Here is a 24,327-nt window from a genome sequence, read left to right as displayed (position 1 = left end):
CTTCAATAAAGCTAAGTACCCCATTGGGGAAACTTTTCTTGCCTCAGACCGATGTCAGAAAAAGTTAACAATTGTATTTCTTGTGGGAAGCAAATACCTCATAAGGATTTTCATTCTTACTGCATACCTTACCTAGGCCCAGACCACGACGTCACTGGTTGTCGTTTTTGTGCTAGGTTTAATAAGCGTACTATAAAAAGACGCTTTGATTTCGCACGACACTACTTCGGTAGAAAATTTAACTACACTATGCCGTCGGAGCAACCTCCTACCGGCGTGCACAAAAAACGCAAGGACAGGCAGCCTAGACCCAAGCCAGACTCCGAGGCCTCGGGTGGTCCGGGAGTGAGGCTCCGACGCAGCCCCTGACTACCGCAGATCTGGAACCCGAGACCGCTTTGGAGCTTTTGGCGGAGAGTACTAGGCCGACGCAGCCATTTTGTTTAGCCACTACCAACGACACTGCTGATAAAGATGTCGGTGCTGCAGAAATACCTACGGTTTCTAAAGGCGTCTTCAGACCGATGACGATCACGATAACAACGTATCCTAAGACTAAGACTCCTATTAAACCTAAAAAGACTGCACTTCAGTCTCCAGTTCAAGGCCCCATGCCTAAGAAACAGATGCTCAAAATGGCTGAAGATTTGATCTCTTTAATCAGGGGTTCCCAACCCCCACCCGACAAAAGGCCTAGACAAGAGGAAGATTATGCCTCCTTTGAACAAGTGTCTATTTCCTCAGGCTCCTCTGAGGACCAAGATTACTCCTTCTCCCCTTATGAAGATTCTGATGCTGAGGATTCTATTCCCTCAGCTTCTCCTGAAGACTACTCCTTTGGGGAAACTTTACACACTTTGAGGGAACATTTTCACTGGGAAGGTCAGGACTACTCTAACTCAAAGAAAAGGCTCAGAGAGTTTCTTTTACTCCCCCAGCATAGACCACTTGCCATCCCCCCAGTTTTAGACATTGTGGATGATGTTTACTTAGAATCCAGTTTGAACCCAGATTCTGTGCCTCCTGCTCCAGCCAAACCTGACAGATACTACAGAGTGCCTGATTCCCACAAATTCCTTTATAAAAGCCCTGTTGCTGATCCAGAGACTATCTCCCAGGGTCCCAAAGGGGATAAGGCTTCTATGGCAAAAAATCCTGTACCCTCTGAAATGGATTCCAGAGCACTAGACAGGTGGGGGAAAAAGGTTTACACCTCAGCCACTCTAGCTATGAGGGCAATAAATTGCCAATATCACATGCTAAAATATCAGCAATTTCTAATGTCTCAGTTAAAACAAAAAATGAGCACACTCCCTCAACAGTCTGAATTGAAAGAAATGCAGGATCTGTTACATGCAACTGAACAGGTGGGCAAACATACTTTACAATGTGGTTTTGATTCTTTGGAGGCTTCCTGCAGAGCAGCTGTCACTGGGTCTGTTATACATAGGCATGTTTGGTTAAAGGAACAAACTCTGCCTGATCATGTTAAAGCAAAGCTTCTAGATGCTCCCTTACAGTAGGATGTTCTTTTTGGAGTTAAAGCAGAAGAAGTCTTAAAGAAAATGGAGGATAAGGCAAAATCTATGCAGACAGTCCAAGATTTTCTACAGTACAGCCCCCTCGCTTCAGCAGAAATTGGTCAACAAAAAATTGGTCCTTTCCAGCTACTGACAGACCACAGAGGGGTAAATACAGACGTCCAAGAGGCAGAGGACAACCACAAGCCCAGTACAAACCTCGACAATGGGGCACTGCAACACAGAAGGGAGGAGAAGGCAGGTCCCAAACTACCAGAAGGCAAACTCAATGACTTGCACCTCATCTGGCCAAGCAACACTCTCTTGGCAGCCCCCTTGGGAGGAAAACTCGCACTTTTTTCAGACAACTGGCACATTGTCACAAAGGACAAATGGGTCCTAGACATAATTTCACAAGGATACAGATTCCATTTTCACACCTTGCCAATGAAAAGAGGAATGCCAAACCTTCCACAAAATCAATGGGCAGAGGCACAAAAACAAATTACAGCTCTCATGGACATGAGAGCCATTCAACTGGTACCTACTCCAGAGCAAGGTCAAGGATTTTACTCAAGACTCTTTCTAGTTTCCAGAAAGGACAATGCCTGGAGACCAATTCTGGACCTTTCAATTCTAAACACCTTCTTACAAGTACCCAAATTGAAGATGCTAACACTACAGCAGCTTCTTCCCATGTTGGGCAAGAAAGCATGGCTAGTAACGTTGGACCTCAAGGATGCATACCTGCATGTCCCTATCAGACAAAGTTGCAGAAGATACCTCTGTTTCATTGCAGGTTCAACCCATTACCAATTCTCTGCACTGCCCTTTGGCTTATCTACTGCGCCCAGGGTCTTCACAAAATGCCTGGCACCAGTAATTGCATACTGCAGACAAAGAGGAATTCAAACATACCCATACCTGGACGACTGCCTCATCCAAGCAGAAAGCAAGGACATCCTCTTACAACATCTGGCTTTTGTAAAACATCTTCTAAGTTGCCTGGGGTACACAGTAAACGAAAAGAAATCAAAACTAGTACCCTCACAAAACATGACATTCCTGGGTGCCAGCTTGAATACAATGGCCCAGAAGGCTTATCTGATGCCAGACAAACAACTACAACTGACTCTATATTTCAAAACAATGGCAACAAAGACCCAACTACCTGCAAGAAAAATTCTGCAGGCCTTGGGCTTCATGGCATCTTGCATGCTACTAATACCATTTGCAAAGCTGCATATGAGGAAATTACAGTGGTACCTAAAAAGCATATGGTCTCAACACAGCCACAGCTTGGACACAATGATATCTCTCATTCCCCACCTACAACAGGAGTTTCTATGGTGGTCACAGGCATGTCACCTCAACAAGGGTCAGCCTTTCACCTTGCCCCCAGCCAGGCAAACTGTGACAACAGATGTATCGGACTACGCCTGGGGGGCACACATGGCAGGACAGTGCATTCAAGGCGTATGGACTGCAGATCAAAGGAATCTGCACATCAATCAAAAAGATGCTAGCTGTACAGAATGCTCTGACAGCCTTCAAGAATCTATTACATCCAGGACAACTTACACTAAGGACGGACAACACCACAGTAATGTGGTACATAAACAAACAAGGGGGTACACACTCTTACCCTCTATGCAGGCAAGCAATGACCTTGTGGAACACAGCTCTGGCTTACCAAGTTCAGTTACAAGCTCAATTCCTGCCAGGAAAAAAGAACACATTGGCAGACGACCTCAGCAGAAACATCATGGACCCCTATGAGTGGAAACTGGATCCACAAGTATTTGCAATGATAACTCAAAAATGGGGCCTTCCAGACATAGACCTGTTTTCCAGTCCTCAAAACCATCAACTAACAAAATTTTGTACAAGGACACTTCACCATCAAGCTTGGAAAGTGGACGCACTCTCATTCAGTTGGAAAAACCCTGACAGTATATGCCTTCCCTCCATTGCCTCTCCTCACAAAGGTGCTTCTGAAAGTCAGAAAGGAGATACCATGACTGATACTCATAGCCCCAGACTGGCCACGCCAGCACTGGTACCCACTATTGAGGAATATGGCCCAGGGCCCACCTTGGATTTTACCACAAATTGCCCATTTGCTCAAACAGCAAAGCAATCAGATTCTTCACAGCCAGCTCAAAACCTTAAATCTGGCTGAATGGCAAATCACCTAAGCATCCAGCCAGCTCCTCTTTCCCAAGCAGTTATGGATGTTATTCTGGAAGCTAGGAGGCCCAGCACCAGGAAGGCCTATTCGGATAAATGGAAAAGGTTTTGCGCCTGGAACCAAGCTAAAGGCCAAAACACACTTCATCCTCACATGCCTCAGATTCTACAGTACTTAACTGAGATGTTGCACAAAGGACTTTCTTTTTCTTCCATTAAAATCCATGCATCAGCTATTTCAGCCCACTACAACACGGATCCACCCTTATTTTTGCATCCACTTCTAAGGCAGTTCCTCAGAGGGGCAAAAAACATTAGGCCCCCCAGGAGAGCACCTACACCAACATGGGACCTCAATTTTGTTCTGGAAAAACTTACACTACCTCCCTTTGAACCAGCTTTCTCTGCAGATCTACAGTTTCTATCATGGAAGACTGCCCTGCTGCTAGCAATAACTTCAGCTAGAAGAGTCTCAGAGCTGCAGGCAGTGGAACCTTTCCTCATTTTCCATCAAGACAGAGTTTCTCTACAAACTAATCCTTCCTTCATGCCTAAGGTGGTTTCCAGTGTGGCTTTAAATCAAACCATCCACTTACCCACCTTCTTCCCAAATCCACAGAACAAAGGAGAAAGACTCCTGCATTCCTTGGACATTCACAGGCAACTTCGTTACTACTTGGATAAAACTAAGGCTTTCAGAAAATCTGATCAGCTCTTTGTATCCTATGCTACAGCTTCAGAAGGGAAGGCCATATCAAAACAAACCATTTCCAAATGGATAGGACATTGCATTCGTTTTTGCTATACCCATCATGGAAAACCAGTTCCTGCTACCATTAGGCCCCACTCTACCAGGGCAACAGCTACATCTACAGCCTTCCTCAGGGGGGTTCCTACCAAGGAGATTTTGGAAGCTGCAACTTGGAGTTCAGTACACACCTTTACCAAACACCATCACTTACCACTTTACTCTAAGACTAGAGCTGGCTTCGCCACTGCAGTTCTGCAGGGCCTTCTAGCCTCCTCTAACCCTCTATAACTCGTCCACCCATCCTTAGCTTTGGGATTCTACCCAAGTGTGATGACTGCAGCAGGGTAACACGATGAACATAGTACAGTTTTGTACCTACCATAAATGTAGATGTTCGAGTGTACACCCTGCTGCAGTCCAGGTTACCCTCCCTCCATCCCCTCTGATCTAACTGGCTAAAATCTCTACAATACCTTCCTGATGTATTTGCTTATAGCTGGAGGGATTTTGTGTTTGTGCAAAAATTACTTAATTTGGTACTAATTACTGACCACCTTTTTGGGGGCACCTGACATCTGGGGCAAGAAAAACTGAAGAAAATGGTGTCGGATGCATTATATATACCCCTGGCGCACTGACGTCAGGGAATAAGTGACAGCAACCGACGCCGGACCAAGACTTTGGAATTCCGGCCGACTGCGGGACCGCCTGACGACAGGATAACCCAAGTGTGATGACTGCAGCAGAGTGTACACTCGAACATCTACATCTAGGTACAAAACTGTACTTTTCACATGTGGGAGCACCAGCAGCATATTATGGAACTAATTAAACAAAAAATGTTGTTACTTCCAGATTGTACAGAAAATAGATTTATAACAGTTAATGCATTCTGCAAACAAAGTTAGTAAACATACTTTGCAGTGTGGTTTTGATGCCTTAGAAGCATCTTGCAGGGCTGCTGTCACTGGGTCTGTACTGAGAAGGCATGCTTGGCTGAAGGAGCAAATCTTGCCAGACCACGTCAAAGCAAAATTACTAGATGCTCCATTAAACCAGGAAAGGTTGTTGAGCACAAAAGCAGAAGAAGTTCTTAAAAAGATGGAGGAAAAAGCTAAATCCATGCAAACTGTTAAAGATTTCTTACAGGTGCAGCCACCTAGATTCAGTAGGCATTGGCCTTCTAAAAACTGGTCTTTTCCAGTCCCTCCCAGGCATTCCCAGTCCAAACCCAGAGGCGACAGGCCACCAAGACTGCAGTCTCAGGGTATGCAGAGATCTGTGGAGTGTTCCCTCCTCTAAAACAGGGAGTGGTAAGCCACCCCCTTATGGAAAAAGTTCACAGTGACTTGTCTGTCTTCCTTCCCAGCAAAGCCTAAGTACTTGCACCCCTAGGAGGAAAACTTGCCCTGCATGCACAAAACTGGATGTCCATTACCCGGGACCAATGGGTCCTAAACATTGTATTCCAGGGATACAGATTCTACTTCCACTCGCTGCCAACCCCAGGTGGGTTGCCAGACCTTCCTCCAAACCATTGGGCAGAGTCTCAAAAGCAAGTACTTTCTCTTGTCAGTATCAGGGCTATTCAACCTGTGCCAGTAGAGCAAAGGGGACAGGGTTTCTACGCCAGACTATTCTTGGTGCCCAGAAAAGAGGGCTCTTGGTGCCCTGTCCTAGATCTGTCAATTCTCAACACCTTTCTGGTGGTCCCTGAATTCACAGGAGAGTAAATAGTGCAGGAAGAAATAGCCAGGGAATTGTTATGCCTAGGCTTGTATAGTCCCTAGGGCCGATAGCCTAGTACCAACCTATGAACAGTGTTGACTCTGCAACAGCTTCTTCCTGTGCTAGCCAAGGATGCCTGGCTAGTCACCCTAGACTTAAAAGAAGCTTATCTGCACATTCCCATAAGGGAATCTTGCAGGAAATATCTACATTTCGGAGCAGGCTGTATGCACTATCAGTTCTCTGCACTTCCCTGTGGCTTATCTACTGCACCCAGGGTATTCACAAAGTGCCTGGCTTCAGCCATTGCATACTGTAGGCAGAGAAATATTCAACTTTACCCATAGCTGGACGACTGCCTGATTCAGGCTGACAGTCAGGAATTGCTACTTCAGCACCTGGCATTTGTAAAGAGACTTCTAACTTCTCTGGGGTACACCATCAATGAAAAGAAATCACAACTGGTGCCTAACCAAAAGATTGTATTCCTGGGAGCAAGCTTGAACACAACTTCCCAGATGACATTCCTCACTCCAGAAAAAACAGGCTTATTTGACAAACTACTTCAAACTAATGTCCACCAAACCCCAGCTATCTGCAAGAAAAATACTGCAAGCCCTAGGGTTCATGGCCTCATGCATTCTACTAATTCCATATGCAAGACTGCATATGAGGAAACTTCAGTGGTACTTGAAAAGTCTCTGGTGTCAACATTCTCAGCACCTGGAAACACTGATTCCTATCATTAGTTTTCTAAGGGCAGAGTTCCTTTGGTGGGCAGAGGCATGCAACCACAACAAGGGACTTCCTTTCACTCAACCCTTCGCCGCCCAAACCCTGACAACAAATGCATCAGATTATGCATGGGGGGCTCACATGGTAGGCAAATGCATTCAAGGCAAATGGAGCCCAGAGCAAATTCCCCTGCATATCACTCAAAAAGAAATGTTAGCTGTACAGAATGCTCTGACAGCCTTCAAATACCTTATCCTTCCAGGACAACTCCTGATATAGACAGACAACACCACAGTTATGTGGTACATAAACAAGCAGGGGGAACTCATTCTTACCCTCTCTGCAGGTTAGCCATGGCCCTGTGGAACACAGCCCTGAGCAACCAAGTGCATCTGCAAGCTCAATTCCTGCCAGGCAAACAAAATTCACTGGCAGACGACTTAAGCAGAAATCTACTGGACCCACACGAGTGGAAGCTGGAACCCAACTCATTCAAACTTGTAATGCACAGGTGGGGGACTCCAGAGGTGGACCTCTTTGCTTCCCCCCAAAACCATCAATTGAGCAAATTGTGCACCAGAAATACCCACTGCCAAACGTGGAAAGTGGGTGCCCTATCATTTACATGGGAAAACCTCTCAATTTATGCCTTTCCCCCCTCTGCCCCTCTCAAACGTACTACTCAAGATCAAACAGGATAGGCCAAGGACAATCCTTATTGCCCTAGACTGGCCACGTCAGCACTGGTACCCACTCCTACGCAGTCTGACACCAGTGCCACCCTGGCACCTACGTCAGACCACCTCCCTGCTGTCCCAGCAGGAGGGACAGATTTTGCATCTGCAGCTGCAAGCCCTGAACCTTGCTGCCTGGCTTATCCTCTGAATACACCACCAGCAGCCCTCAGCAGACAGGTGCTGGACGTCATCCTTGAGGCCAGAAGGCCTAGTACTAGGAAATCCTATTCAGAAAAGTGGAAAAGATATTGTTCTTGGAGCCAGTCTCAAGGAAAGGACACATCTGTGCCCACCTTACTCAAATCCTAGATTACCTAGCAGAGCTACTCCACAAAGGCCTATCCTTTTCATCAATTAAAATTCATGCCTCTGCCATCTCAGCTCACTACAATACTGAGCCACCTCTATTTTCTCACCCTCTCATCAAACAGTTCCTGAGAGGAGCTAACAATTTAAGGCCCCCGAAGAGAGCTCTCACCCCTGCCTGGGACCTTAACTTTGTACTAGAGAAGCTCACACTTCCCCCTTTTGAACCTGCTGCTATAGCAAAGTTAAAATCCCTGTCTTGGAAAATAGCCTTACTTCTAGCCATCACTTCAGCAAGAAGAGTGTTTTGAGTTACAGGCACTAATGGCTGTGGAACCCTTCATTATTTTCCATGCGGACAGGGTTTCCTCAGGACTAACCCATCATTTTTGCCCAAGGTGGTATCCACTGTGGCTTTAAACCAATCCATCCATTTACCAACCTTTTTCCCTAATCCTTAGAATAAAGAGGAAAGGATTCTGCACTCCTTGGACATGCACGACAGCTCAAGTTCTACCTTGACAGAACTAAACCTTTCAGAAAATTTGACCAGCTGCTAGTCAGCTTCGCTACAGGGGCAGAGGGAAAGGCCATTTCAAAGCAAACCATTTCCAAATGGATAGCACACTGCATCCATTTGTGCTACAAACACCATGGAAAACCTACCCCACATGGGGATCAGAACTCATTCCACTAAGGCTACCTCAACCTCTACAGTATTTCTCAAGGGAGTCCCTACCAGGGACATCCTGGAAGCTGCAACCTGGAGTTCTGTACGCACCTTCACCAAGCATTACCACTTAACTATTTTTTTTAAATCCAGAACTGGATTTGCCACAGCAGTCTTACAAGGCCTGCTAGCCAGCCACAATACTTCTTGACTGCCTCCACCCTTCCTCAGCTTTGGGAATCAACCCAAATGTGATGACTGCAACAGTGAAGCACGAAGGACATAGTACAGTTGTGTATACTTACCATAAATGTAGATGTTGGAGTGTATTCACTGTTGCATTCCTGGTTACCCTCCCTCCACCCCCCTGACTTTTCTATTCTTTCCACCTATCCTCTTTTTGGCCATATCTTATGGCAATGGTATTTACTTTTTACTGGAGGTGTTCCACACCATGTAATTGTTTCCTATTTTGGGGGCTCCTGACATCTGGGGCAAGAAAAGCTGATGTAATGGCATCGGCTGCATGTTTTATACCCCTGACGACCTGACGTCATGGGAAAGGCGACAGCATCCGACACAGAAATCCCAAGACTCTGGTATTCGGGCTGACTGAGGGCTACCTGCAGGCAGATAACCCAAGTGTAATGACTGCAACAGTGAATACACTCGAACATCTACATTTATGGTAAGTGTACACAACTGTACTTTTTGCATTATTATGTATTTTCTGAGGGATATGAAGTTTGAAATTCAAATGTCTGTCGTTATTTATTATTATTATTCATTGACTTCAATCTTCATGTTTATATCCCATAATTCTGTTATAGGGGCAGGGTTACATGATTATGTATGCAGATTTTATGTTGATATGTGTCCCAATTTTTGGCCAGTTGTATCTTCTTTTCATAGGCCTTTATCCAGATTTTTGATTTGTTTCCAGGTTGAGAGGTATGCTCTTGCCATTATTTTAGCCATTATAAACATGAACACTTTAAAATCATGGTTCAAGTAAAGTTATTTGAAAAAAGAAAAAGAAAGAAAGAAATGGAATTTATGGAAGCAGTGCCTGCAGAATAATGTTCAGGAGCAGTGAAATTTTAGGGAAGACAGGAGCTGATAAATTTAGATAATGTTGGAGTGAATAAAAATTGTTAAAAATAAAGCATATATTTGTTCTGCTTGAAAATAAAGTAAATGTTATGGTTTATTTTCTTATCTGTTATTGTATGTATACCTGTGTCACTTAAAAAAATAAGTAAATAAAACACTTTCCATAGTTCATGTCATTTCCTACCTCCTAGAGCAGCTGATTCCATTAACCCCAGATACTGCTCTGAAAAATGCTTTTTTTCCAAAGGATAGACCAGAGATGAGGCTTACTAAGGTCACTGCTCACTGACCTTGCTTCCAAGCTGCTGTTGAGAAAGAAGTCCACTCTGTGATTGCTTGACATTATGGAATGTTATGAGGAGCTTAGTTCTAGTCAGTGAAGGAGACTTTGAACAACCTGGAAACATTAATATTCAAACCTTAAAATCTGAGTGGGTTTTTGATATTGAGGATTAATGAGAAGAAACTTAAACTTGGCTGAGAATATCTCATTGTTTGTCTGGACATCCGAGGTCACAATGGCTACATAAGTTTGGAAGTCCTAAGTGAATCTGTTTTTATACATTTACTTGGTTTAGATTTGTTAGCCTGGTAGATGGGCTGGTCTTTAGGACCACTTTCAGGTACTCATGGCCATAGTTGTCACAGGCAAGTGGTACAAACACGTTGATGTATGCTTATTGCATTATAATTTTCAAGATGCATTGCCAAGTGATCCTGTTGTATAGCTTGACAATTAGACACACACACACACACACACACACACACACACACACACACACACACACACACACACACACACACACACAATTCTAATAAAATTGACAGCATTCTCCCAAATAAACTTGAAACGTCTTTCAAAGAAAATCCTGTACATTTTTTGCTGCTGAAGGAAACTGAAAGAAGTATGTGACTTTTAAAAATGTAGATAACTGTTATTGTATGGGTTTTCATAATCAACAGCAGAATTCATACATTCCTGTACATGAATCTGTTTAACCCAGAAAAAAAAGGTGAAAGTGGAAAGATGTCCTTCATGGATGCATCTGCAGTCATAACAAATGGGTTGTCCTGTCGTCAGGCAGCCCTTCGGTCGGCCGGATTCCAAAGTCTGGGTCCGGCTTCGGCTGATGTCGCACTTCACCCGACGTCATCTCTGCTGGTCTTCGGGTATAAAGGCATCAGCCGACGCCATTTTCCTCAGTCTTTCTTGCCGCGTGGCGCCCGAAGCAGAAGCTGTTCGCAAGTGCCGGTCGGTCAGATCCAGAGATTACTACTACCGAATACTACTTCGAAGACTTCTAAAAAGCTAAGTACCCCGTTGGGGACTCTTTCTTGCCTCAGCCGATGTCAGAAAAAGTCAATAACTGTTTAACTTGTGGGAAACAAATACCTCATAAAGATTTCCACTCTTACTGTCTGCCTTGCTTAGGCCCAGACCACGACGTAGCAGCCTGTTGGCCTGCGCTTCCTTCAACCGACAAACGCTAAGGCGTCGGTCGGAGTTTGCTGAACAGTTTTTCGGCTCAGACTTTGCGTACATTATGCCGTCGGATCCTCCGACTACCCAAATTGTTAAAAAACGCAAGGAAAAAGACCGACACTCGCGGTCCGCGGTTTCGGCCGAAACCACGGTTAAGCAAGCCGCGAGTGTCTCTGTTTCGGCCGAAACCGAGAAAACTGGTCAATCTTCAGCCGAATCCATGGCTACTACTGAGGCTCCTGCTACCTTACCTGAATCGGCCTCAGAAATTATGCCTACAACTGTGGTTTCTAGTGATTTATCAGACACCATCCCTTTGGATGTCTGTACCCCAGCACGTGGTGCTGCTAGACCCCCTGCAGCCATGTCTATCAAGGCCTTTGCCAGGGCTAAAGCAGCCAAATCTGCTAAGTCAGTGCCTGTTAAACCTCCCTCACACAGGCCCACTTCTAGTTCACAAATGCTTACTCTGGCAGAAGATTTAATATCCTTAATTAGGGATCCCAATCTCACCCAGACAGGGCCTCTCAGCCCCAGAAAAGAGAGCTAGGACAGAGCCCCGGGAGCCAGTGTCCACTGATGATTGTGCGGATGAGTGCGACATTACAGAACAGCCAGAGGATCTCTTTTCTACTTATGAAGACTCCGATGCTGAAGAATCCATTCCAGCTGCCTCTCCACCAGAGGAATTTTCCTTTGGGGAAACCTTACATGCCATGAGAGAACAATTTCAATGGCAGGGACAAGATTTCTCAGATTCAAGAAAAAGGCTTAGGACTTTTCTGCACTTACCACAACATAGGCCCTTAGCTATACCTCCTGTTTTGCCTGTTGTGGATGATGCATTTAATGATGTCTGCACTGCTCCTGATTCTTTACCTCCAGCCCCTGCCAAACCTGATAGATTTTACAGGGTACCAGACACTCATCACCACCTATACAAGGCCCCACTGGCAGACCCTGAAACTATTTCCCAGGGGCCTAAGGCAGTAGCCTCGACCCCAGCAAAAAACCCTATTCCTTCAGAAAGGGAATCCAGGTCCTTAGACAGATGGGGATAAAAAGTTTACACCTCTGCTACTCTCTCAGCTAGAGCTTTAAACTGTCAGTTTCACATGATCCAATACCAAGAGTTTATGCTTGATCAGTTAATTAAAAAAGTATCCTCTGATGAATCTTTAGATAAGAAATATGTATTAGAAATGGTGAATAACATACAACAGGTTAGTAACCATTCCTTAAAATGTGGCTATGATGCACTGGAGGCTTCATTTAGATCGGCCATGACTGGCACAGTGATAAGAAGACATGCATGGTTGAAAGAACAGGTCTTACCGGATCATGTTAAAGCAAAGCTATTAGATGCTCCTATGGATAAGGCCAGTTTATTTGGTACACCTGCCCAGCAGGTAATGAAGAAAATGGAAGAAAAGGCAAAATCTGTACAAACAGTTAAAGATTTCTTACAGGTTCAGCCCCCAAGGTTTAGCAGGAACTGGCCTGCCAAAAATTGGTCCTTTCTTGACTCCACAAGATCCCAAAGGGGCAGGAATAGACGCTCCAGAGGCAGAAATCAGTCCAGAGGAGGTGCCTACAGAGGATGACAGTGGCAAGGTAATAACAGAGGCACAGACACAACCACTACCACTGCAACAGGACAATCACAGTGACTTGGCTCTAACTCCGCCTACCAGGGTGCAAATAGCAGCACCATTAGGCGGAAAGTTAGCCTTATTTTCGAAAAATTGGCACTATATCACAAAAGACAAGTGGATTTTGCAAACCATAGACCAAGGCTACCGGTTCCACTTCCACACCTTACCAGTAAAAAGAGGAATGCCAAACCTGCCTCCAAATCAAAAATAGAAGCTCTACAGCAGATAACGGAATTAACAAAGATGAGAGCTGTGGAAAGAGTACCAATAACAGAACAGGGCAAAGGATTCTACTCCAGACTCTTCCTAGTACCAAGAAAAGAGAAAAGTTGGAGACCTATTCTCGACCTGTCCATCTTAAACACATATATCATTGTCCCAAAATTCAAAATGCTGACCCTACAGCAACTTCTTCCCATGCTGGGCAAGGAGTGTTGGCTGGTAACTCTAGATCTCAAGGAGGCATACCTGCACGTCCCCATTCGACAAAATTGCAGAAGATACCTCAGATTTCTTGCAGGATCAGAGCATTATCAATTCTCAGCATTGCCCTTTGGCTTATCTACTGCCCAGAGTATTCACAAAATGCCTGGCATCAGTAATCGCTCACTGCAGACTACAGGGAATCCAAATTTATCCATACCTGGACGACTGCCTGCTACAAGCGGACAACAAAAGCAAGCTGACAACAGATTTACAAAGGGTCATTTACTTGCTACAAGCCCTGGGATACACAGTCAATTTACAAAAGTCAAGGCTGATACCATCCCAAACAAGAACATTCTTGGGCTGAATTGGACACAGTAAAACAAATGGCATTCCTAACTGCAGAAAAACAAAAGAACTCCCTCTTTACTTCTTGGCATTAACAAAACAGAACAAACTAACAGCAAGAAAAGTTCTGCAGGCCTTGGGCTTCATGGCATCATGCATAATCTTGGTCCCACATGCCAGACTGCATATGAGAAAACTACAGTGGTACCTAAAGAATTTATGGTCTCAACACAGGCACAGCCTAGAAGCAGAAATACCACTAATCCCATGCCTAAAACAGGAGTTCCTATGGTGGGCTCAAGCATGCCAGTCAAACCCAAGCCTACCCTTCCACAACTTTCGAACAAGCCAAACCATCACAACAGACGCCTCAGACCTAGGATGGGGCACATGCTGGACAAATGCGCAAGGATTGTGGACTCAGGACCAGCTGCACCTGCACATAAACCAAAAAGAAATGCTGGCAGTAAAACTGGCAATCCAAAAATTCAGACCATTCCTCAAAGAAGGCCATTTGATGATAAGGACAGACAACACCACAGTCATGTGGTACATCAACAAACAGGGAGGCACTCATTCATACCCCCTATGCAGAATGACTTTGGACCTTTGGAATCTGGCACTCAGCTACAACATCCAGTTACAGGCAATATTTGTACCGGGAAAAGAGAACACCCTAGCAGACATGTTAAGCAGAACCACCTCGGATGCTCACGAATGGATGCTACACCCGGACATCTTCAAGACCATCACAAAGAAATGGGGAATGCCACAAATAGATCTATTCGCTTCCCCTCTCAATCACCAGCTCAAAAAAAAAAAAAAAAAAAAATTCTGCACAAGGACATTCCACCCACTTGCATGGAAGGTGGATTCTCTCTCCTTCAGCTGGAAAGGTCTGACAGCATATGCATTTCCACCTCTTCCCTTGATACACAAGGTATTACTGAAAATCAAAGAGGAACGTCCAAGGATAATCCTGATAGCTCCGAACTGGCCAAGACAACACTGGTACCCATTGCTGAGGAGCATGTCTCGGGAGAAAATGTGGTCAATACCCCTGATGCCTTTGATGTTAACTCAGAACAACTACAGCATCATGCATCCAAACCTAAAAACTTTGCAACTGACTGCCTGGAACATCACATAGCAGCAACTAATCCAGATCTTTCCCAAAGGGTTAAAGACATTATCCTTGAAGCCCGCAGACCTTCAACAAGAAGGAACTATGCAGGCAAATGGAAAAGGTTTGTCATTTGGAGTGCTGAAAGAGGAAAAGATGTGTCGAATATAGATATTGCTAACATTCTGGAGTATTTGGCAGAGCTTCTACATACAGGCCTGTCCTATTCCTCCATCAAGATACATGCATCAGCTATTTCAGCAGAATACAGCTTTGATCCACCTGTCTTTTCACATCCTCTACTCAGGCAGTTCCTCAGAGGGATCAAGAATGTAAAACCTCCTAGGAAACCACCATTACCAGCATGGGACTTGAACTTTGTGCTAGAAAAGTTGACACTCCCTCCGTTTGAACCAGCAGCAACAGCAGATCTACAGCACCTGTCATGGAAAACTGCTTTCCTACTGGCAATTACCTCAGCAAGGAGGGTTTTGGAACTACAGGCCTTAATGGCAGTACAACCCTTCCTAATCTTCCATCAAGATAGGGTGTCCATGAGAACTAATCCTACATTTATGCCTAAGGTGGTATCCAGAGTGTCTTTAAACCAGGCAATCCACCTACCTACCTTCTTCCCCAATCCACAAAACAGAGGGGAAAGAATGCTGCATACCTTGGATGTACATAGACAGCTACGCTACTACCTGGACAGAACCAAAAATAACAGAAAAACTGACCAGCTTTTTGTAGCCTATGCAACAGGAAGGGAAGGAAAAGCAATTTCCAAACAGACAATCTCCAAATGGATAGGAAATTGCATAAGATTCTGTTACTCCTACCATGGAAAACCAATTCCACAGAACATAAGGCCTCATTCTACAAGGGCTACAGCCACTACCACAGCTTTCTTACGAGGAGTGGCAACCAAGGACATTATTGAGGCGGCTACTTGGACCTCCGTGCATACATTTGCCAAGCATTATAATTTACCTCTGTATTCTAGATCCCGAGCAGGGTTTGCCACTGCTGTACTGCAAGGGATCCTAACCACACCATAATTTTTCTTCCTCCTCCCTAGTTGGCTATGGTATTCTACCCATTTGTTATGACTGCAGATGCATCCATGAAGGACATAGTACAGTTTTGTACCTACCATAAATGTAGATGTCCGAACTGGATAGCATCTGCAGTCAGGATTACCCTCCCTCCTTCCCCTCTGTGGTACTCCTAGGGTATTTACCCTCCTAATAGCTATCTGGGGGGGGGGGAGTCTCTTATGGTGTATTTGTTTGTATATATGTACATACATGCTTATGTTTTGTGTTTGCCTTCTATCTTTTTGGAAACATTGGCATTTATCCAAAATTTAGCCTTCCAAGAGGGCAACTGGCATCTGGGGCAAGAAACACTGAGGAAAATGGCGTCGGCTGATGCCTTTATACCCGAAGACCAGCAGAGATGACGTCGGGTGAAGTGCAACATCAGCCGAAGCCGGACCCAGACTTTGGAATCCGGCCGACCGAAGGGCTGCCTGACGACAGGACAACCCATTTGTTATGACTGCAGATGCTATCCAGTTCGGACATCTACATTTATGGTAGGTACAAAACTGTACTTTGTGCTGTCTCTATTGTGTGAGTATTGTTCTACTTGTATGATTGAAATGTATTTAATGGTCACTGGTCCTGGTAAATACCTGCTTTAGTTTGGAGTGTTTGCTGTAAGTGACAGTTCTCAGCAAGTGTTTCATTCAACATGTGGCACATTTGAATATGCTCAAATAACTAAATGGTGAAATGAATGGAAAAGAAACTTGAGTATTGTGGTGGAGTCAGAGATTGTACAGTTAATTAATGTAATATTTTAATAATATTAAAAGCAAAGTTATACTGATGTTCTTCATCTCACATTGCTGCAGTCATAACCTGTGGGTAGTCCGCTGTCCTCGGTCGGCCCGAATACCAAAGAGCTAGGCTGGCGTCGGTCATTGTCGCCTAGAGCTGACGTCAGTATGTAGTAGTAGTACTTAAGCGCATGACCGACGCCATATCCTCAGTCTTTCTTGCCGTGTGGTCCGAAGCAGAAGCAGTGTTTGCAAGTGTTGTTCGGCGTTCTGAAATTTTCATTTATCGAGTTTCAGACCGAAGACCAAGTTGGGCTAAGTACCCCGTTGGGGAAACTTTTGTCTTTTCTTGCCTCAGTTATCCGGATGTCAGAAAAAGTTAATAATTGTATTTCTTGTGGGAAACAGATACCTCATAGGGATTATCATTCTTTCTGTATTCCTTGCTTGGGGCCTGAGCACGACGTGGTCGGGTGTCGCTTTTGTGCTAGATTTAATAAGCGCACCATTAAACGAAGATTAGACTGTGCCAGGCTTGTTTTTGGTAAACGGTGTAACTATAACATGCCGTCGGATCCTCCGACGCCCGCTACCGCTAAAAAGCGTAAGGATAAATCTTTAAGGTCTAAACCGGATGAGTCGTCCGTTGTGGACGCCGGTTCTACGGAGCCTCCGGTTGTATCTGTGGATCCTGCCGAGGGTTCGGCTGAATCCCAGGGGGAACCTTTACTTTTACAGGAGTTGGCCTCTCAGGAATTAGGCTAGGCTGAGGGTGCTTCTCAGGTGTCTGTAGTTCCAGCTTTACAAAAGGTTATTAGGCCTTCTACTTCAGTGGCTAAAGGCCATGCTAAGGCCAAACCTTGTCTTGTTGGCCCTGGTCATAGTTCTAACTCTCCAGCCCCTGTTCCTAAAAAGCATATGTTGAAAATGGCAGAGGACTTGATTACTTTGATCAGGGGTTCTATGCCCCCCCCAGAGAAGAGGCCTAGGGTGGAGGCGGATTTAGAGGGAATGGATCATTCCTCTGACTACTCTGAATCCTCAGCTGAAGAAATTCAGGATTTCCCTTCCTATTCTGATTCGGATGCAGAGGACTCCTGTCCGTCTGCTTCTCCTCCAGAGGATTTTTCTTTTTCTGAGACTTTACATTCCATGAGGGAACATTTCAAGTGGGAAGGTCAGGATTTTTCAGATTCTCGGAAAAGGCTTAGGGAATTTTTGTTTCTGCCACAACATAGGCCCTTGGCTATTCCTCCTGTCTTAGATGTAGTTCAGGATGTTTTTTCTGAATCTTCCCTTAATCCTGACTCTTTGCCTCCGGCCCCTGTTAAGCCAGACAGGTATTACAGAGTTCCAGCAGCACATAAGTATTTGTACAAGAGTCCTAGAGCTGATCCGGAAACTATTATTCAAGGTCCGAAGGGTGTTAGGGCTTCTGTGGCTAAGAATCCAGTTCCTTTGGATAAGGATTCTAGAGCGTTAGATTGGTGGGGGAAAAAAGTGTACACCTCCTCTACGTTAGCTATGAGGGCTTTGAATTGCCAATTTCATATGCTGAAGTATCAGAATTTTTTATTAGGCCAATTGAAATCTAAGGTGGATGCTTTATCTGAGGGTATAGAGTGTAAGGAGCTCCAGGAGTTGGTTCATGCATCAGATCAAGTTGGCAAACATTCTTTACAGTGTGGTTTTGATGCTCTTCAGGCTTCATCCAGGGTGGCTGCTACAGGTTCAGTTATTCGTAGACATGCCTGGCTTAAGGATCAAAATTTGTCAGAGCATGTTAAGGCTCGGATTTTGGATGCTCCTCTTCAATCTGAAGTACTTTTTTGCCCCCCTGTGGAATCAGTTTTGAAAAAGATGGAAGATAAGGCTAAGTCTATGCAGACGGTCAAGGATTTTATGCAGGTGCAGCCCCCTAAGTTTAGTAGGAATTGGCCTGCTAGAGGATGGTCTTATCCTTCTTCGGATTATCAGTCTAAGGGCAGGTCTAGACGTGGTAGAGGCAGGGCTCACGCTCAGGGTTCTTTCAGACCTAGGACTTGGAGCTCTCCGGCACAGTCTTCTGGTGAGGGTAGGGGTCAGCCCTTTCGTAAGCAGACCCAATGACCTGTATCTTCCCTGCCAGACCCTTTACTGGCAGCTCCTCTAGGAGGAAAGTTGGGACTTTTCAAACAAAACTGGAATTTGGTCACCCAGGACCAATGGGTGTTGGATATAATAAATCAAGGTTACAAGTTTTATTTTCACACTTTTCCTCCTTTCAAAGGCATGCCGGATGTGCCTCCTCAGCAAAGGCTGGAGGCTCAGGAGCAAATTTCTCTGCTTTTGCAGATGGAGGCAATTCAGGTGGTCCCTCCGTCAGAAGTAGGCCTAGGATTTTATTCCCGTCTATTCCTAGTGCCAAAGAAAGGAAACACTTGGAGGCCAATTCTGGATTTGTCCATTCTCAATACCTACCTAGGCATTCCAAAGTTCAAGATGTTAACATTACAACAACTTCTGCCTATGCTAGGCAAAGATCACTGGATGGTAACCCTGGATCTCAAAGAGGCCTATCTTCACATCCCTATCAGGCCCAGTTGCAGGAGATTCCTGAGATTTCGGCTGGTACTTCATTATCAGTTCTCTGCATTGCCCTTTGGTTTATCTACTGCACCCAGGGTATTCACAAAGTTCTGGCTCCTGTGATTGCTTTCTTCAGACAGAGAGGAATACAAATTTACCCTTATCTGGACGATTGCCTGATTCTTGCTCAAAACAAAGACATATTACTACAACATCTCCAATATGTAATGGCAGTTTTAAGGTGCCTAGGGTATTCTGTGAACGAAATAAAGTCCAGTCTAGTACCCTCTCAGGACATGTGCTTTCTGGGTGTGAGACTAAATACAGCTTCTCAGATGGCATTTCTGACCCCGGACAAACAAAGAACTCTTCATCTTTACTTCCAGCAGTTATCAGTAATGTCCAGGCTGACTGCAAGGACAGTCCTTCAAGCCTTGGGGTTCATGGCATCTTGCATTCTAGTACTTCCCAATGCCAAACTGCATATGAGGAAGCTACAGTGGTATCTCAAAAGTGTGTGGACTCAACACTGTCACGGTTTGGACACTGTCATTCGGATTATACCTTGCATCCAGAAGGAATTCTTGTGGTGGGCTCAGGAATGTCACCTAAACAAGGGACTCTCTGTGACCCGACCAGAGGCGAGTCAGATCCTAACGACAGATGCCTCGGACTTGGCTTGGGGTGCACACTTCAATGGGAAATGGATACAAGACATGTGGCCTCCCAAACTACTACATTTGCATATCAACATGAAGGAGATGTTAGCAGTTCAATTTGCTTTGATGGCCTTCAAGGACCTGCTTCAGCCGGGACAGGTGTTGATTCAAACAGACAACACAACACTCATGTGGTACATTAACAAGCAGGGAGGAACCCATTCCTACCCTCTTTGCAGGCAAGCAATGATTTTGTAGGAGACTGCTCTGAGTTTTCGAATCAATCTTCAAGCACGGTTTCTGCCAGGAGCTCAGAACTCCCTAGCAGATATATTGAGCAGGCAAATTGTGGATCCCCACGAGTGGAAACTGGATCCTCAGGTTTTCAAACAATTAACTGTGGCTTGGGGAACTCCAGACATAGATCTGTTCGCTTCTCCACTGAATTTTCAACTTCCAAGATTTTGCACAAAGATGTTCCACCCAGATGCTTGGAAAGTGGATGCTGTATCTTTCAGTTGGAACAACCTTCACATTTATGCTTTTCCTCCTCTGCCTCTTCTCCCCAAGGTACTCTTGAAAGTCAGGCAGGACAAGCCTTGCATGATTCTAATAGCACCAGATTGGCCACGTCAGCATTGGTATCCTCTGCTGAGGAGTTTAATCCAGGAGCCTCCTTGGCTTCTGCCACAGGTTCCTCATTTGTTGCCCCAGTCAAACAATCATTTTCTCAATGTTCAGGTGCAGTCCCTCCATCTAACAGCCTGGCGTATTCTGTGATGGAGCCGGTGGGGTCTCAGCTTCCTCAACAGGTTTTGAATGTCATTTTGGAAGCCAGGTGGCCTAGCACTAGAAAAGTTTATGCTGATAAATGGAAGAGGTTTTTCCTTTGGAGCACTGCAAAGGGTTTTGATGTTTCAGTGCCTAATTTGAGTTTTGCACTACAGTATCTTACTGAATTACTGGACAAGGGTTTGTCATTCTCTTCTGTGAAGGTTCATGCTGCAGCCATTTCTGCTCACTATGATGGTGACCCTCCTTTATTTTCTCATCCTTTGTTCAAACAATTTCTTAGAGGGGCAAAGAATATAAGACCCCCACGTAGAGCTCCTACTCCTTCCTGGGATCTCAATTTTGTTTTGGAGAAACTTACTTTACCTCCCTTTGAACCTGCAGCTACGTCTGAACTGAAGTTTTTGTCTTGGAAGACTGCTTTTTTGTGGGCAATTACTTCTGCTAGGAGGGTATCTGAATTGCAGGCACTCATGGCAGTTGAACCCTTTTTGATATTTCATAAGGATAGAGTTTCTTTACGAACTAACCCTACTTTTATGCCTAAAGTGGTTTCTAATGTGGCCTTGAACCAGTCTATTCATTTGCCTACTTTTTATGCTGATCCCCAAAATAAAGGGGAAAAAGTCTTGCATTCTTTGGATATCCACAGGCAGTTACGTTACTATTTGAGCAGAAATAAGGAGTTCAGACAGACTCAACAGTTATTTGTTTCTTTTGCTTTGAATTCACAAGGGAAAGCTGTTTCAAAGCAGACTATTTCAAAGTGGATTGGTCATTGTATTGCTTTTTGTTATTCTCATCATGGGAAGGATGTTCCTGCTGGGATCAGACCTCATTCTACTAGGGCTACTGCCACTTCTACTGCTTTTCTAAGGGGTGTAGCTACTAAGGATATTTTGGAGGCAGCTACTTGGAGTTCAGTACACACTTTTACTAAGCATTACCATCTCCCTCTTTATTCCAAGTCCAGGGCTGGGTTTGCCACTGCAGTTTTACAGGGCATGTTAGCAGCTCCTAATGCTTTGTAGTTTGCCAGCCTCCCTTTTCCTTTGCTTTGGGATTCTACCCACAGGTTATGACTGCAGCAATGTGAGACGAAGAACATAGTACAGTTTTGTACCTACCATAAATGTAGATGTTCGAGGATCCACATTGCTGCAGTCCAATATCCCTCCTTCCCCTCTATAGTTGTGGTTGCTGGGTTTCTTTTTGGGATACTCTTTCTTTCCACATTGGTGGTTGTTGGGCTTTTACTACTTTAGTTCTGGCCTTCATTTTTAGGCCTTCTGACATCTGGGGCAAGAAAGACTGAGGATATGGCGTCGGTCATGCGCTTAAGTACTACTACGTACTGACGTCAGCTCTAGGCGACAATGACCGACGCCAGCCTAGCTCTTTGGTATTCGGGCCGACCGAGGACAGCGGACTACCCACAGGTTATGACTGCAGCAATGTGGATCCTCGAACATCTACATTTATGGTAGGTACAAAACTGTACTTTCTAATGTTTAAGTGGCTTACAAGAATAGACCTTTACTGGTGATCAGTAAAAAATATAATTTTCTTTGATCCAGTGACTGAGTTCTAATAGAGGTTACAGGTTGTAAAATAGACTATACTGTACTTTTTTCTAAAGCAAAAAAGGTTCAAGTTTATTTAGTTAATTGCTAGGCTAATTTTTGTTTCTACTTTTCCCACTTTAAAATGTCAATAATAAACATAACCATGCTGGTGATTAATAAAAATGATTATTTTAGTTTGTTATATTTACTGGGAGTGAATTTAAAATTCCATTCTGCAATATAGGATATACTGTATGAACGCCCATGTTAATGTTACATATGAATTAGATGGTAGTGGTGGGGTAGTTTACAAACAATTGTGCATTGTCAAAATAGTTTGGATTTTTCTAGTGTAAATAATGCTTTAAAAAAAACTCAATTTCTTTGCTGTGTAAATTAAATTAAAATCTTGCTGTAAGTATGAAAAAATATGATAGATGGATATCAGGAAAAATAGATTGGTTTTGTAGCCTAGAAAATACTAAGAAGGTTCATAGATGTGTACTAGGCTATTGACCACTGGTGCTTTTATAATCCTAGCCATGTTGAAATCACCAAAGTAGGAAAAGAACAGGACCAGGAAAAATAAATCCACAGCTGGGAAGCAAAAACGAGCAAGTTTCGTAAATCCTTTATTGGGTGACCACAAACAATGTAAAACGAGCGATTTCGCTCGGTAAATACCGAGCTTTATCAAGTTAACAGTATGATGTAGTTGGCTTGAATAAATACAAGTCGTAAAATCACATGAAAAAATAATTAATTAACGTAATTAACTCAATTAAGCAAAAAATGACTGAACTGATTATTCAAGGTTGTTAAAACACCTTTTCATACTGAAAATGTTAAAAACACAAAAAGTGTATGTATTAATATATAAATATAAATATTGCATTAAAATATATATAACTGTATACATAACAATGACAAAGGTAAATAAAAACAATGTGTAAAAAATATAAAAATATGGACAAGTAAATAATCTCATTCATAATAAAAACTGAATAGTCCATTCCAAGCCAAAATTAAAATAAAATGTGCTGAAATCTAGACCTAATACAACTTATAAATAAATTAATAACAATGTATATATATATATATATATATATAAAATGTTTATGTATATATAATGTTCACCAGAGGCGTGGTACATTGTAGTAATGCATTTACATTGTAAAACTCGATATGAAAAAACAAAGACAAATGTGCAATAATGTAATACGACCACATTACAATCTGATACATACCAAACTGTAAGCGGCACTATAACCGGGCCATCCTCAACCTAAGCACACTGCTAATATTTATGTTGTCATTAAGGCCAGGTGGTTTACCAGCATCGTGTCTAAGTTGCCATAGGAGTTCTCTATACTCTAAAGTTGTCTCCCAGTCACCTCCTCTGGCATCTGGTGTCACATGTTCTAGCACAATGCACTTAAGCTCCATTTTAGGGCAAAAAATTGAATGCTTATAAAAAGCATTAGTTTCCCTTTCCCTAGAAATGTCATAAAGGTGTTCGTAGATTCTCTTTCTAAGAGGCCTCCCCGTTTTTCCTACATAAAAACTGGAGCAAAAAGTACATAGCCCTAAATAGACTACCCCTTTTGTTCCACAATTAGAGTAACTGCTAGAGCTAAAAAGGAATTGTTATGTATACAGTTATATATATTTTAATGCAATATTTATATTTATATATTAATACATACACTTTTTGTGTTTTTAACATTTTCAGTATGAAAAGGTGTTTGAACAACCTTGAATAATCAGTTCAGTCATTTTTTGCTTAATTGAGTTAATTACATTAATTAATTATTTTATCATGTGATTTTACGACTTGTATTTATTCAAGCCAACTGCATTATACTGTTAACTTGATAAAGCTCAGTATTTACCGAGCGAAAGCGCTCATTTTACGTTGTTTGTGGTCACCCAATAAAGGATTTACAAAGCTTGCTGGTTTTTGCTTCCCAGCTGTGGATTTATTAATCCTAGCCATGTTGCCAAAATATCTTGCAGTTATTGTGCCTTAGAAGTTATTTTAGAGGTGTATATTAGTAAGGGCATGATTTAATGGCTGCCTCTGTCAGACTGGAAGCAAAGCTCTCTTCACCCAAG

The 24,327-nt window shown here is 43.6% G+C and overlaps 1 protein-coding gene across 2 annotated transcripts in view; it reads left to right on the top strand.

The window, feature by feature from the left end:
- The window catches only part of SRPK2 (SRSF protein kinase 2), a 3,154,866-nt gene that overhangs the window by 729,490 nt on the left and 2,401,049 nt on the right, over nucleotides 1–24,327 (top strand). The gene's annotated exons all lie outside the window — the stretch shown is intronic.

This window comes from Protopterus annectens, chromosome 11.part0 (assembly GCF_019279795.1).
Source record: "Protopterus annectens isolate FY-2018-M chromosome 11.part0, PAN1.0, whole genome shotgun sequence".
NCBI lineage: Eukaryota > Metazoa > Chordata > Ceratodontiformes > Protopteridae > Protopterus > Protopterus annectens.
The sequence above is the reverse complement of the archived record's forward strand: the minus strand, read 5'-3'. Positions and strand labels throughout refer to the sequence as shown.